Source organism: Saccostrea echinata, unplaced genomic scaffold, assembly GCF_033153115.1.
Source record: "Saccostrea echinata isolate AGI-Se365-2 ecotype Australia unplaced genomic scaffold, CSIRO_AGI_Sech_v1 ptg000040l, whole genome shotgun sequence".
In the NCBI taxonomy this organism is placed as follows: domain Eukaryota; kingdom Metazoa; phylum Mollusca; class Bivalvia; order Ostreida; family Ostreidae; genus Saccostrea; species Saccostrea echinata.
This window is the reverse complement of record NW_026889789.1, coordinates 5,133,620-5,150,404: the sequence shown is the minus strand read 5'-3', so window position 1 is coordinate 5,150,404 and position 16,785 is coordinate 5,133,620. Positions and strand designations below refer to the sequence as shown.

Here is a 16,785-nt window from a genome sequence, read left to right as displayed (position 1 = left end):
CATGCAAAATCTGTTGCTAAGATTGGGTTAATGCTACTATCTTGAGGGAAAACAATAAATTTCATGACTGGCACATATACATCCTTAGGACCTTGCAACACCGACAACATAAGAAAAATTGGGATTAATTGTTACTTTGCAGTGTAACCATGGAAACAACGTACCAGTTGTTTAAAGTGATATTTTTTTTGCTGCTTTAGGAATTTACTTACCTTTTAATCAAGAAACATATTATTTGACTCACCTTGAATAGTATTTATATCTGGTAGAACTAAAGTTGAGTATCATATATTGATAAAGTTTGTTGAAAAATACAACACTGTTGCTATGGTTACCAAGAAGAGAAAATGCTCGATTTTGTTAATTTTATATCAACATTAAATCCCATGTGCCAGCTTTTTGCATCCAGTTAGAGATTGGGTGGTAGTCGAAATTGAAAGTCAAGTTAGTTGTTCATATATATCAATCATAAAAGTTTTGGGAATCTACATACAAGGGTACGTATCCAAGGAAACAGAATATTTTTCAGATTTTTATGCATATTTTCTTTGGCTAATTTCCATAGCAACGCTCTATTTAAAGAATTGAATTTGAATTTTTTGAAATGTGAAAATTAGGGTCACACCAACGCCTTAAAAAATTGATCATCAGTTATATAGAAATACGCTTTTTAAAAAGATAGGATAAGATTAAAACACTAAGAGAGTAAATTTAAAATCCCTTTGTGGTATTAAAACCATGGCAACCATTGCCAACCTATAAGAAATATCATATTTCGTCCTTGGTATATGTGACAAGGATCTCTTGTCTATTATATGCTTGCATTTCAACCTATAATTGTTTTTATTCTTAAGTGTATGACTTTATAAAATTAAATGAACAAAATTATTACTTTTGAATACTTTGTTTCCATAGTAACGTATGTAATAGTTGACTTACCAAACATGTTTATCATGCATTTAAGACATCAGTCCTTCAACTTTCAGAAACAGTCATTGCCACTTGTTTGCTTTGCTGCAAACGTTAACTGTGGGACTCTGAACATGTTGAAAAATGCCATTTTTCAAACTTTAGGACATGTTGCTATGGTAACCATGACACATAGCAACCAATTTTTGCCTGATTTGAGTTTACATTATCAAAGATTTTTATCATAGAGAGTTTGGAGAAATTCTGAGACTATGCGTGCCACAGCTCCTATATAAAAGTTAAAGTCATTACAGAGAATGGCTCTTAATATTTTGCAGGTAATTTGTACATTACATGTATTAAGGATGTGCTGAGTACTTCAATTCTGAATTTTGATGTGTGATGGGGGAAAATAGCAGTGGTTGAACATGTTCATTTTTCCAGACTACTCCTACAATTGGGGATCAATTATCTATCCCTGAAAAACGAACTTGGTACCTAAATTTTGAGTTTTGATCATTTAGGAGAGGGATATTAGCAGATGAACTGTGTGAATTTTATGCAAAGTATTGATTACAGTGTGCTCATCATTTATCCAGTTCTCTTCTCTTATAGTGTTCAGGATAAGATGGGTTTTTTTTTTACAGATCAGTTGTACATACACTAATGATGTACAAGATAGTTGAGTTTTGATTTCAGATCATTTATAGGGAAAATAGCAGTTGTTGAACTTAGTCATTTGTATGTATAATGTAGCTTTTACATCGTTTTTCAGGATAAGCAGTCTAATAGTTTTCAAAATCAGAAGATGTTTTTTGTTTTGCAGATGAGGTTATTAACTTTCATTAAAGATGTGCATGGTGCTCTGATTTTGAATTGAGATCATTTTTGGGAAATGAACGGTTGTTGAACTTCATCAGTTTCGGTGCCAAATATTGCTTATTTTGGCATATCATATGTCTGGATAATCCCATCAACCGTTTTCAAAGTAAGGAGTTTGTTGTGCAGAGAAATTGTACATATTTATATAAGAGATATGTTTAGTGTTTAGTACATTGATTTTGATTTTTGATTAGTGACTGGGAAAATACCAGATGTTTGTGCAAAATATTTCTTATAGGGTATTGCATCCTACAGTTTTTGGGATAGGATTTTTTTATTGTGCAGATCAGTTGTACATTTGGAAGAGAGTTGATAAGTGTTTGGACTTTGTTTTGGATCATTTATGACAAATATACTAGTTGTTGGTATTCTTGATTTTTATGTCAACTCTTGCATAAAGGGTTCATTTTATTTGTCCAGGAAGTTCCTACATATCTAAACCTAAGGACTTTTTTCCTGAATGTTTTTACATCATTGATATTCATGGCACCTTGGTTTGGTTTTTGGTCATTTATGAAAAAGATACAAACTGTTGAACTTGTCAATTTGATGTAAAATATTACTTTAAGGGTACAACATTTCTGCAGACAATACCTTCTTCAGTTTTCTGCTAAAAGAAATCCATGAAAGGGGATATAGGTTTCTAATTGATCAAGTCTAATTTACATACAGCAGAGATGCCAATATACCTGGAGTTTGATTTTTGGTCATTGATTGGAAAATACCAGTTGATAAATTTAGCCATTGAATGTGTTATATGCTTACAAGTGTACATGATTTTTTCCAGACAACGCCTTCAACAGTTTTAAAGATATCATTTATTTTTATTTTGCAGATCAAAGAAACGTACATCGGAAAAGAATACGATGCTTCGACTTTGATTTTTGATCATCTTTAAAGGTACCAGTTGTTAAAATTAGTCACGTCATTTTTATGCAAAATATTGCATACTGGGTTCATCATTTGTTCAGATAACTTCTGCAACAGTTTTTACAATAAGAAGTTTTTGGTTTGCAGATCAAAAGTACATACATTAAGTATTTGCGTAGTACTTGGATTTAGACTACTGATCATTTATGCTTCAAATAGCAGTTATTGAACTTCAGTCATTTTTGTGCTGCAGAATATAAGAGAGTACAAGATTTGTTTGGATACATCTTGCTAAATTGTTGAAAATAAGAAATTAATATTTTGCAGGTAAATTGTACATTACGTGTATTAAGGATCTACTGAATACTTTAATTTTGAATTTTAATGTGTGATGGGGGAAAATAGCAGTGGTTGAACATGTTCATTTTTCCAGAGTACTCCTACAACTGTGGATCAATTATCTATCCTTGAAAAATGAACTTGGTACCTAAATTCTGACTTTTGATCATTTAGGAGAGGGATATTAGCAGATGAACTGGGTGAATTTTATGCAAAGAATTGATTACAGTGCTCATCATTTATCCAGTTCTCTTCTCTTACTGTGTTCAGGATGAGATGGTTTTTTTTTTTTTACAGATCAGTTGTACATACACTAATGATGTACAAGATAGTTGAGTTTTGATTTCAGATCATTTATAGGGAAAATAGCAGTTGTTGAACTTAGTCATTTGTATGTATAATGTAGCTTTTACATCGTTTTTTAGGATAAGCACTCTAACAGTTTTCAAAATCAGAAGATGTTTGTTTTGCAGATGAGGTTATAAACTTTCATTAAAGATGTGCATGGTGCTCTGATTTTGAATTGAGATCATTTTTGGGAAATGAACGGTTGTTGAACTTCATCAGTTTCGGTGCCAAATATTGCTCATTTTGGCATATCATATATCTGGATAATCCCATCAACAGTTTTGAAAGTAAGGAGTTTGTTGTGCAGAGAAGTTGTACATATTTATGTAAGAGATATGTTTAGTACATTGATTTTGATTTTTGATTAGTGACTGGGAAAATACCAGATGTTTGTGCAAAATATTTCTTATAGGGTATTGCATCCTACAGTTTTTAGGATAGGACTTTTTTAATGTGCAAATCAGTTGTACATTTGGAAGAGAGTTGATAAGTGTTTGGACTTTGTTTTGGATCACTTATGACAAATATACTAGTTGTTGGTATTTTTGATTTTTATGTCAACTCTTGCATAAAGGGTTAATTTTATTTGTCCAGAAAGCTCCTACATATCTAAACCTAAGGACTTTTTTCCTGAATGTTTTTACATCATTGATATTCATGGCACCTTGGTTTGGTTTTTGGTCATTTATGAAAAAGATACAAACTGTTGAACATGTCAATTTGATGCAAAATATTACTTTAAGGGTACAACATTTCTGTAGACAATACCTTCTTCAGTTTTCTGCTAAAAGAAATCCCATGAAAGGGATAATGGGTTTCTAATTGATCAAGTCTAATTTACATACAGCAGAGATGCCAATATGCTTGGAGTTTGATTTTTGATCATTGATACTAAAATACCATGTGATAAATTTAGCCATTTAATGTGTTATATTGCTTACAAGTGTACATGATTTTTCTAGACAACTCCTTCAACAGTTTTAAAGATATCATTTATTTTTATTTTGCAGATCAAAGAAACGTACATCGGAAATGAATATGATGCTTCGACTTTGATTTTTGATCATCTATAAAGGTACCAGTTGTTAAAATTAGTCACATCATTTTTCTGCAAACTATTGCATACGGGGTTCAACATTTGTTCGGATAACTTCTGCAACAGTTTTTACAATAAGAAGTTTTTGGTTTGCAGATCAAAAGTACATACATTAAGTATTTGCGTAGTACTTGGATTTAGACTACTGATCATTTATGCTTCAAATAGCAGTTATTGAACTTCAGTCATTTTTGTGCTGCAGAATATAAGATAGTACAAGATTTGATTGGATACATCTTGCTAAATTGTTGAAAATAAGAAATTAATATTTTGCAGGTAAATTGTACATTACATGTATTAGGGATCTACTGGTTACTTTAATTTTGAATTTTGATGTGTGATGGGGGAAAATAGCAGTGGTTGAACATGTTCATTTTTCCAGAGTACTCCTACAATTGGGGATCAATTATCTATCCCCTGAAAAGTGAACTTGGTACCTAAATTTTGACTTTTGATCTTTTAGGAGAGGGATATTAACAGATGAACTGTGTGAATTTTATGCAAAGTATTGATTACAGTGCTCATCATTTATCCAGTTCTCTTCTCTTATAGTGTTCAGGATAAGAGGTTTTTTTGATACAGATCAATTGTACATACACTAATGATGTACAAGATAGTTGAGTTTTGATTTCAGATCATTTATAGGGAAAATAGCAGTTGTTGAACTTAGTCATTTGTATGTATAATGTAGCTTTTACATCGTTTTTTAGGATAAGCACTCTAACAGTTTTCAAAATCAGAAGATGTTTGTTTTGCAGATGAGGTTATAAACTTTCATTAAAGATGTGCATGGTGCTCTGATTTTGAATTGAGATCATTTTTGGGAAATGAACGGTTGTTGAACTTCATCAGTTTCGGTGCCAAATATTGCTCATTTTGGCATATCATATATCTGGATAATCCCATCAACAGTTTTGAAAGTAAGGAGTTTGTTGTGCAGAGAAGTTGTACATATTTATGTAAGAGATATGTTTAGTACATTGATTTTGATTTTTGATTAGTGACTGGGAAAATACCAGATGTTTGTGCAAAATATTTCTTATAGGGTATTGCATCCTACAGTTTTTAGGATAGGACTTTTTTAATGTGCAAATCAGTTGTACATTTGGAAGAGAGTTGATAAGTGTTTGGACTTTGTTTTGGATCACTTATGACAAATATACTAGTTGTTGGTATTTTTGATTTTTATGTCAACTCTTGCATAAAGGGTTAATTTTATTTGTCCAGAAAGCTCCTACATATCTAAACCTAAGGACTTTTTTCCTGAATGTTTTTACATCATTGATATTCATGGCCCCTTGGTTTTTGGTCATTTATGAAAAAGATACAAACTGTTGAACATGTCAATTTGATGCAATATATTACTTTAAGGGTACAACATTTCTGTAGACAATACCTTCTTCAGTTTTCTGCTAAAAGAAATCCCATGAAAGGGATAATGGGTTTCTAATTGATCAAGTCTAATTTACATACAGCAGAGATGCCAATATGCTTGGAGTTTGATTTTTGGTCATTGATAAGAAAATACCATGTGATAAATTTAGCCATTTAATGTGTTATATTGCTTACAAGTGTACATGATTTTTCTAGACAACTCCTTCAACAGTTTTAAAGATATCATTTATTTTTATTTTGCAGATCAAAGAAACGTACATCGGAAATGAATATGATGCTTCGACTTTGATTTTTGATCATCTATAAAGGTACCAGTTGTTAAAATTAGTCACATCATTTTTCTGCAAACTATTGCATACGGGGTTCAACATTTGTTCGGATAACTTCTGCAACAGTTTTTACAATAAGAAGTTTTTGGTTTGCAGATCAAAAGTACATACATTAAGTATTTGCGTAGTACTTGGATTTAGACTACTGATCATTTATGCTTCAAATAGCAGTTATTGAACTTCAGTCATTTTTGTGCTGCAGAATATAAGATAGTACAAGATTTGATTGGATACATCTTGCTAAATTGTTGAAAATAAGAAATTAATATTTTGCAGGTAAATTGTACATTACATGTATTAGAGATCTACTGGTTACTTTAATTTTGAATTTTGATGTGTGATGGGGGAAAATAGCAGTGGTTGAACATGTTCATTTTTCCAGAGTACTCCTACAATTGGGGATCAATTATCTATCCCGTGAAAAGTGAACTTGGTACCTAAATTTTGACTTTTGATCATTTAGGAGAGGGATATTAACAGATGAACTGGGTGAATTTTATGCAAAGTATTGATTACAGTGCTCATCATTTATCCAGTTCTCTTCTCTTATAGTGTTCAGGATAAGAGGTTTTTTTTTTACAGATCAATTGTACATACACTAATGATGTACAAGATAGTTGAGTTTTGATTTCAGATCATTTATAGGGAAAATAGCAGTTGTTGAACTTAGTCATTTGTATGTATAATGTAGCTTTTACATCGTTTTTTAGGATAAGCACTCTAACAGTTTTCAAAATCAGAAGATGTTTGTTTTGCAGATGAGGTTATAAACTTTCATTAAAGATGTGCATGGTGCTCTGATTTTGAATTGAGATCATTTTTGGGAAATGAACGGTTGTTGAACTTCATCAGTTTGTGCAAAATATTTCTTATAGGGTATTGCATCCTAGAGTTTTTGGGATAGGATTTTTTTTATGTGCAAATCAGTTGTACATTTGGAAGAGAGTTGATAAGTGTTTGAACTTTGTTTTGGATCATTTATGACAAGAATATTAGTTGTTGGTATTCTATTTTTTATGCCAACTATTGCATACAGGGTTCTCTTTATTAGCTCTTCTTAGCCAAAGGTTCAAAGAGTTAATGCTATAGCCATTTGTTCAGTGTGCATAAACTTTTTAGAATATGGGCCATAACTCAAGAACCCCTTGGTCAATTATTGTGAAATTTGTCACAGGGTATCCTTGGCCCAAGGGCTCCCTAGTATACTAAAACTAGGGTTGTGACCCTTAAGCAAGGGGAGATAATTAGGAAAATAGAAACGAAAGTACTGGTTGCTAAGAAATCTTCTTCTCAAGAACCACTGGGCAGATTATCACCACAACTTATACAAAAGGATGAGGATATGTTGTAGATTAAAAATTGTTCAATGCATCACCCTGGGGCAAAGGGCGTGGTCTCAAGGTCACTTCAAAGTTGACCAAAAATTACATTTTATTAAAATGTTGATATTTTTGCTTACTATAAGGACTAGGATCATCAAATCTTGTCAGTTGATGCATCTAAGGACCTCATATCATGTTGACTTAAAAGTAAGTCACAGTTGCCTACTTTTTAAATTTTGCGGCCATTCTTTATCAAAATGATTAAGAGGTATATTTTGAACAATTTAATGCCTATGATCGTCAAACTTTGTCAGTTGATGTATATTGGTTCATCGAAGTACGTCAACTAAAAAGTAGGTCACCTTGACCTACTTTTTGAAATTTATGGCTAATCTTTTACAGAACAATTCAGGTCAATAATTTGATTACTGAGAGGCTCAGAATCATGAAATCTTGCAAGATGATGCATCTTGGGGCCATAAAACATATGTATTAAAACGTAGGTCACGGTGACCTACTTTTTGAACTTTGCAGGTATGCGATTTCAAAGCGGTTTAGAGGCATAATTTGGACATTTTTACGCCTATGATCATAAAACTTTGTAAGTTGATGTATCTTGGGTCATCGCAGTAGGTCGACTGAAAAGTAGGTCACCGTGATCTACTTTTCAATTTATATGACTATAATTAAATATTTTCAGGTGCTAATTGGCTTAGAATCATCAAACTTTGTCAGTTGATGCATCTTAGATCTTTGGAGTAGGTCAACTGAAAAGTAGGTCACCATGACCTACCTTTGAAAATTTATGGCTTTAATTAAATATTTCGGGTACTAATTGACTTAGAATCATCAAACTTTGTCAGTTGATGCATCTTGGGTCTTCGGAGTAAGTCGACTGAAAAGTAGGTCACCATGACCTACTTTTGAAAATTTATGGCTTTAATAATATATTTCAGAAACCAATTTGCTTAGAATAATCAAACTTTGTCAGTTGATGCATATTGGGTTCTTGGAGTAGGACAACTGAAAAGTAGGTCACCCTGACCTACTTTTGAAATTTTATGGCTGTATTTAATATTTTTGGTGTACTATACGGATTTGAATCATCAAATAGAAGTGATACCGTAGGTTGTACAGTTTATTAGTAGAGCGATTCAAGGCCCTTGGGCCTCCTGTTTGTCTAGATAGCTCCTACATATCTAAACCTAAGAACTTTTTCCTGAATGTTTTTATATCAGTGATATGCACATCCCCCCATGGCACCTTGGTTTGGTTTTAGGTCACATATGTAAAAGATACAAACTGTTGAACATGTCAAATTGATGCAAAATATTTTTAGGGTCCAACAATTCTGCAGATAATTTCTCTTTCAATTTTCTGCTAAAAGAAATCCCATGAAAGGGAATATAGGTTTCTAATTGTTCAAGTCTAATGAACATACAATAGAGATGAACATGGTACTTTGATTTTGATTTTGGTCATTGACAAAAAACTACCAGTTGATAAATTTGACCATTTTTTTTTTTTTTTTTTAAATTAATTAATTTATTTATTTATTTTTTTGTATACAAGTGTACATGATTTTTCTAAATAAGTCCTTCAACAGTTTTAAAGATATCATTTTTTTAAAAAAATAAAAAAAAACATACATCAGATATTAATATGACGCTTCAACTTCAATTTTTGATCATCTGTAAAGGTACTGGTTTTTAAAATCAGTCATTTTGATGCAAAATATTGCATACTGGGTTCATTGTTTACTCGGATAACTTCTCCAATAGTTTTCATAATAAGAAGTTTTGGTTTGGAGATCAATTTGTTCGTACATTTAGTATTTGCTTAGTACTTGGATTAAGACTTCTAATCATTATGGTTCAGATAGCAATTATTGAACTTCAGTCATTTTTGTGAAAAATAAAAGAGAATACAACATTGGTTTGGGTACATCCTGCTTGTACATATACATTCTTTTTTCCAGAGTACTCCTACAATTGTTGATCAATTATCTATCTGTCATAAATTAACATGGTACCTAAATTCTAGATTTTTGATTATTTAGGAGAGAAAAATAGGAATTTTTTATTGTGCAAATCAGTTGTACATTTGGAAGAAAAGTGTTTGGATATAGCTTTTGATCTTCTATGACAAAAATACGAGTTGTTGGTATTCTTGATTTTTATGCCACCTCTTGTATATAGGGTTCAATTTTTTGTTCTGACAGCCCAACACTTCTTAATCTAAGAACTTATTTTCCCAGATATTTTTACATGATACATGTGCATGGCACCTTGGTTTGATTTTTGGTCATTTGTGAAAAAGATACAAGCTGTTGAACGTAGTCAACTTGATGCAAAATATTACTTTTAGGGTACAACATTTCTGCAGATTTGTCCTTTTTCTGTTTACTGCTAAAAGAAATCTATGAAAGGGATAATATGTTTTTATTGTTAAAGTCTAATGAACATACATTAAAGTCAAATGAGCTTACATAAGATATGAACATTGTACTTGGATTTTGATTTTTGATCATTGATATCATAAGAAAATACCTGTTGATAAATATATCCATTTGATGTGTTATATTGCTTACATTTGTACTTCTGAGCAGAAGGCTCAGAGAGCTAATGCTATATCCATTTGTGCGGTGTGCGTAAACTTTCTAGAATATGGGCCATAACTCAAGAACCCCTTTGCCAATTATTGTCAAATTTGTCACAGGTATCCTTGACCGAAAGACTCCCGTTTTTATTAAATCTAGGGTTGTGACCCTTAAACAAAGAGAGATAATTTGGTTAATAAAACCAAATGTACTGGGTGCTAAAAATCTTCTCAAAAAACCACTGGGCAGATTATCACCAAACTTACACATTAGGTTGAGGATATGCTGTAGATTAAAATTTGCAAGGGGAATCGCCCTGGGGCAAAGGCGTGGTCTCATGGTCACTTCAAAGTTGACCAAAAATTACAATTTATTAAAATGTTAATAATTTGCTTACTGCAAGGTCTACGATGATTAATCTTTATAAGTTGTTGCATCTTGGGTCATCGGAGTACGTCAACTAAAAGAAGGTCACCTTGACCTACTTTTTGAATTTTATGGGTAATCTTTTAAAAACATTGAATTTCATTAATTCGAATGCTGAGAGGTTTAGAATCATTTAATCTTGTAAGATGATGCAGCTTGGCGCCATGAAACAAATTTATGAAAAAGTAGGTCACCTTGACCTACTTTTGAACTTTGCAGGCATTCGATTTCAAAGCGTTTTAGAGGCATATTTTGGACATTTCAAGGCCTATGATCATAAAACTTTGTAAGTTGATTCATCTTTGGTCCTCAAAAAACGTCAACTGAAAAGTAGGTCATCATGACCTACTTTAGAAAATTTTTTGTTATATTTAAATATTTTGAGTACTATTTGGTTTGGAATCATCAAACTTTTTCAGTTGATGCATCTTGGGTCTTTGGAGTAAGTTAACTGAAAAGAAGGTCACCGTGATCTACTTTTGAAATTGTATGGCTTTATCTAAATTTCAGGTACTATTTGGTTTTGAATCATCAAACTTTGTCAGTTGATGCATCATCGGTCCGCAGAGTTAGTCGACTAAAAAGTAGGTCGCTGTGACCTATTTTTGAAATTTTATGGCTTTATTTAAATATATCAGGTACTAATTGATTTAGAATAATCAAATTTTGTAAGTGGGTGCATCTTTTGTCCTTGGAGTATGTCAAATATGTAGATCACTCAGACCTACTCTTGGAATTTTAAGGCTATATTTGAATAATTTCGTGTACTTATTTACTTAGAGTCATCAAAAATTGTTGGTTAATGTATCTTGGATGTTAGGAGTACGTCGACTAAGAAGTAGGTCACTGTGACTTGATTAAATATTTTTTTCAGGTACTAATTGGCTTAGAATCATCAATCTTTGCCAGTTGATGCATCTTGGGTCCTCAAAGTATGTCAACTAAAAAGTAGGTCACTGTGACCTACTGTTGAAATTTTATGGTTATAATTAAATATTGTTAGGTATCAATGGGCTTAGAATCAAAAAACTTTGTCAGTTGATGCATCTTGGGTCCTCAAAGTATGTCAACTGAAAAGTAGGTCACTGGGACCTACTGTTGAAATTTTATGGTTATAATTAAATATTGTTAGGTATCAATTGGCTTAGAATCAAAAAACTTTGTCAGTTGATGCGTCTTGGGTCCTCAAAGTATGTCAACTGAAAAGTAGGTCACTGTGACGTACTGTTGAAATTTATGGTTATAATTAAATATTTTTAGGTATCAATTGGCTTAGAGTCATCAAACTTTGTCAGTTGTTGCATCTTGAGTCCTCAGAGTATGTCAACTGAAAAGTAGGTCATTTTGACCTACTTTTGAAATTTTATGGCTTTATATAAATATTTCAGGTACAGTTTGGCTTAGAATCATCAATTTTAGATAGTTGCTGCATCTGGGGTCCTCAGAAAATGACAAATGATAAATAGGTCACCATGACCTATCTCAGGTGCTAATTGACTTAGAATCATATTGGGTTCTCAGAGTGTTTTATATAAAATGACCTACTTTTTGAATTTAAGGGCTTTATCTAAATATATAGGATACATAGAGGCTTCAAATAGAAGTGATAGGTTGTACAATTTATCACTAGCGCATTTCAAGGCCCTTGGGCCTATTGTTCTAGATAACTGCTTCAACAGTTTTATGATATTTTTTTTAATATTGCAGATTCAGTATATGATATACATCAGAGAGAAGCATGATGCTTGATTTTGACTGTCTATTTGAAAGGTACCAATTGATCTTATTCATTTCTAATTCAAATATTGCTTGTAAGTTTCATCATTTGTTTAGATAGCTTTCATATTTTATGAAATTGGGAACTTATTTTTTCAAATAATTATGTGTACGTCAGTGATTTTTATTGCACTTTGATTTAGGTTTTTGGTCATTTAGAAAAATACAAGCTGTTGAACGTTGTCAATTTGATGCATAATATTGCATTTAGGGTAATTTCTCCTTCGGTTTTTCTCTTTGAAGAGTTTTCCATTAAAGGGGATTTAAGTTTTCATTTTTTTTAATTGAAATCACTATACAATGGAGATGAACGTGGAACTTGGATTTTGGTTTTTCATCATTTAAAAAAGAGATCGCATTTTTTAAATTTAGTTGGTAAACTTTTTAAGAACTCATTTTTATGCAAAATATTGCATTTTTTGATAACTTCTGCAACAGTTTTCAAGATAATACGTTTTTGTCATGCAGATCAACTGTACATACATCAAAGATGTTCATTGAAATATGATTTTAATACATCATTTAATGGGGGCAATCACAGTTGTTAAATTGAGTCATTTTTATCGGAATGTTTGATATATCTTTTTTCAGTTTTTTTTTTTAAATCATCTTTTGCAGTTTGATTTTGGCTTGGATTACCAAAGAACCTGACAAAAAAATGGGGACATTTCATGCGACCAGGATAAGATGCTGCTTGCAATCGGCATTGCTGATCATTCACAGACAAGAGCATCAGGAGTTCAAGCTAAAACAATAATTGCCTCTAAATACCGCATGGGGAAGAACTAGACACCAAATTGTTGTTATTTGTCGTAAAGCTGTGAATATTGACTTGATTACTCATTATACAATACAAAATAAAGTTCTTATTGTTCAGAAAAAAAAAATATCTTATTTGGAGTTATATTTCTAGATAACTCTCTTTGAAAAAAAAATGCTTATGAATACTTTAAAGGGAAGGACCTAGAGAAATTTTACTTTAAGAAAGCTTTGAAAATGGACCAAATTGCTCATCACATTAAGCTTCTTTGAATAGTGGCTATATCTGTAGAATCCCTATTTGTCAAATTTGTTACAGAGTATCCTTGGCCAAAGGACTTTCATTTGTACCTAAAATTTGGATATAATCCTTTAACAAAGGGAGATAATTAGGAAAATAAAAGTGGATGCAAACATATTCTTTCAAGAACCACTGGGCAGAATATCACCGAACTTACACAGGGTGAGGAGGTGTTGTAGATAAATATTTGTACAAGATATCACCCTGACAAAGTCACGGCCTCAAGGTAACTTAAAATGTGACCTTAATTAATATTTTGTGAAAACTTTAATATTTTGGCCATATTATGACTAGGATAATCAAATCTTGTAAGTTGATGCATTGTATATACTCGTGTCATTCTGACTCAAACGTAAGTCATGATGATGTAATTTTTTAATTGAGAAGGTATTTATTTTCAAATTGATTTTATACATACCTTATACAAGACTATGATCATCAAAACTTGTCAGTATATGCATCATGGGGGCGATAAAGAGTGTCAACCAAAAGTTATGTCACCGTTACCTACTTTGTTAACTTTATGGCTAATCATTTTAAAACGATCTAGTTTATTATTTCTGATACTGAGAGGTTTAGAGTCATCAACCCTTTTAGGTTGGTGCATCATGGGACCTTGAAACTTTTTTTTGAAAATGTCAGGCAGTCTGACTTTCTTCTTGCATTTCCTGACATTCGCTTTCATTTTGTATAAATTTCGTATTTTTGACAATGTGAAGGCTAGGACAATCCATTATTGTCAGTTGATAAATGCGAAGGCCATGAAGTGTATCAACCAAAGAAATGGGCACAATGACCAACATTTAGTATATCATGGTTATATTAAAAGTTCATTGTTTTTGGTTAACAAGCTTTGAAGACCAAAGGTGTGTCAACTGCCAAATTCTGATGATTCTAAGCCTTTTATTATTTGAAATATTAAGATATGACCAAAAAATATTGAAAATAATTATTACAGTTACTTACTTTTTTTGTAGCACAATCTGAAGACCCAATATAGGTCAAACAACAAAGTTTGATGATTCTAAGACTCGTATTATATGAAAATTATACATACATGTACTGACTTGATTCTCCAAAAGTAGAATTGAAGTTAAGGGGGCGCATAAAGTAGGCTGGGGGTCTGGGGACCGCCCTGAGGCCTCCAATGGGTCCAGGGCGAAGCCCTGGTAGGGGCCCAGGGAGCGAAGCCCCAAGAAGCTTCTGGGTTCTAGAGATTTTGTAGGGTATAAATGAAGTCTACCGAGGAGACATTTTTGCATTTTCTCGATGAAACTATTATTTATGCTTTGACAATTTTAAGGGGGGGGGGGGGGGGAATTAATTCATTGTGTGTTTTATTAATTGGATTATATTTCATTAAGTTGACAGAACCTATGACGGTCTGTAAGTACAATTTTAGGTATAGATTGGGGTAAAATAATCTGAAATGCAAATGGTTAGGTTATAGTTTAAAAAGATCAAAGATCATCGGATGCCATAATAGAGGAATTTCACATTCTGAAGAGTTGTCTCCCCTTGTCGACGTAACGCTTATTTTTCTCACTTTCGTCCTTTGTAAGTTAGCCTGTAAATATTTCCAAACTTCAAACGCTATCGGGCAATTTTGATCCTTTCATGTATTTCCTATGGGGCAACATGAAAAAAAACATTTCAAACATAAATTTCATTTCTAAGAGTTTGTAACGGTGTAGCCTTACGCAGACTGACCCCAGATTGACTCGCAAAGGGAAATAACTTTAGTAAATGTGAAAGTCGTCCCGGGGGGGGGGGGGGTCTGCATTCCCATTCCCTTGATACTAAAACAATCTGAATCAGATAGCTATAAATAAATTTGGAAACCTCAAAGCCGTCTTTGTATTATGACAGATTAAATGGAACACTCTCCCCAAGTTTCCCCGCCCATTCCCTGTCCCTGAAATGACAAAAGATCATGTAACTTAAAAATGGTTAACAAACTTTTCCATTTGACTATACATAATTTTGTTTCTTGTGTTATTATGTCTTTAATGGTATTCAAAAGTGCATCAATAATAAGTTTGCTTGACATTCCATTCATGAATTTGATTGATTGATTGATTGATTGTATGTTGTATTACGTCCCATTCGAGAATTTTTCACTCATATAGAGACATCACCATATACCGGTGAAGGGTTTCAAATTTTGACCTTTACTCGGCACTCAGGGCCATTGAGCAGTGAGGGATCTTTATCATGCCAACGCCTACCTTGACACTGGACCTCAGTTTTTAAGGTCTCATCCGAAGGACCCGCAACTTTCACTTCAAACTGCGCATGGCGAAGGAACAGTTGCTACCCATTTTTAGCTCACCTCAACGAAGTTGGGGGAGCTTATGTAATACCCTCGGCTTCGGCGTTCCAGGTTAAGGTTTTTGGAGCAGTTTTCTTTTCAAGTACTCCTATGGCCTATATTAGTCAGAGATGCATGGAGGATGCTTCTAGTGTGTTTTATTGTACAAGTTAAGGTTTCAGATGCTGCAATTTCAGCTAAAGAATGACCAGGTTAATGTTTTTGGAGCAGGTTTAAGTTTTTGGAGCAGGTTAAAGTTTTTGGAGCAGGTCTCATTTCCAAGTAACTATAAGCCCTATATTGACCAAACTTGCATGGATGATACATCTAAGGATGCACACTACTGAACTTGCTTCGGATGCTGGATCTGACCTACATTTTCCGGATGAGTGACTAGGTTAAAGTTTTTGGAGTAGATCTCATTTCCAAGTAACTATAAGCCCTATATTGACCAAACTTGCATGGATGGTACATCTCAGGATGCACACTACTGGACTTGCTTCGGATGCTGGATCTGACCTATATTTTCCGGATGAGTGACTAGGTTAAAGTTTTTGGAGTAGATCTCATTTCCAAGTAACTATAAGCCCTATATTGACCAAACTTGCATGGATGGTACATCTCAGGATGCACACTACTGGACTTGCTTCGGATGCTGGATCTGAACTATATTTTCCGGATGAGTGACCAGGTTAAAGTTTTTGGAGCAGATCTCATTTCCAAGTAACTATAAGCCCTATATTGACCAAACTTGCAATGATGATACATCTAAGGATGCACACTACTGGACTTGCTTCGGATGCTGGATTTGACTTATATTTTCCGGATGAGTGACCAGGTTAAAGTTTTTGGAGCAGATCTCATTTCCAAGTAACTATAAGGCCTATCTGAACCAAACTTGCATGGATGATGCATCAAGGGACGAACAATCTCAAACTTGCTTGGGACGCTGGATTTAACTTACATTTTTTGGATGAGTGACTAGTTTTAAGCTTTCAGATAAGTCTATTCCCAAGTAACTGCAAGCCCTATCAGACCAAAATTGCCTAAATGTTGGATCTAGAGATGCACACTCCTAGACTATGAGTTTAGTGTGGGACTTTGCCTTACTTAAAGACAACAT

General features: G+C 33.1%; 2 long non-coding RNA genes across 3 annotated transcripts in view; both read left to right on the top strand.

The window, feature by feature from the left end:
* The window catches only part of LOC133200574 (uncharacterized), a 44,093-nt gene extending 41,432 nt beyond the window's left edge, over positions 1–2,661 (top strand). The window contains exon 3 of the long non-coding RNA XR_009722960.1: positions 2,627–2,661. This is a non-coding gene — a long non-coding RNA (uncharacterized LOC133200574). The remainder of the gene's footprint in view (positions 1–2,626) is intronic.
* Positions 2,661–13,168, top strand: LOC133200572 (uncharacterized). Of its 2 annotated transcripts, XR_009722959.1 has the most exons (5): positions 2,661–2,691; positions 4,359–4,429; positions 6,090–6,147; positions 12,223–12,285; positions 12,910–13,168. It is a non-coding gene; the product is annotated as an uncharacterized LOC133200572 (long non-coding RNA). The 2 variants fall into 2 exon arrangements; XR_009722958.1 differs by lacking the exon at positions 2,661–2,691 and having other exon boundaries at positions 4,281–4,429.
* The last annotated feature ends 3,617 nt before the right edge of the window (positions 13,169–16,785 follow it).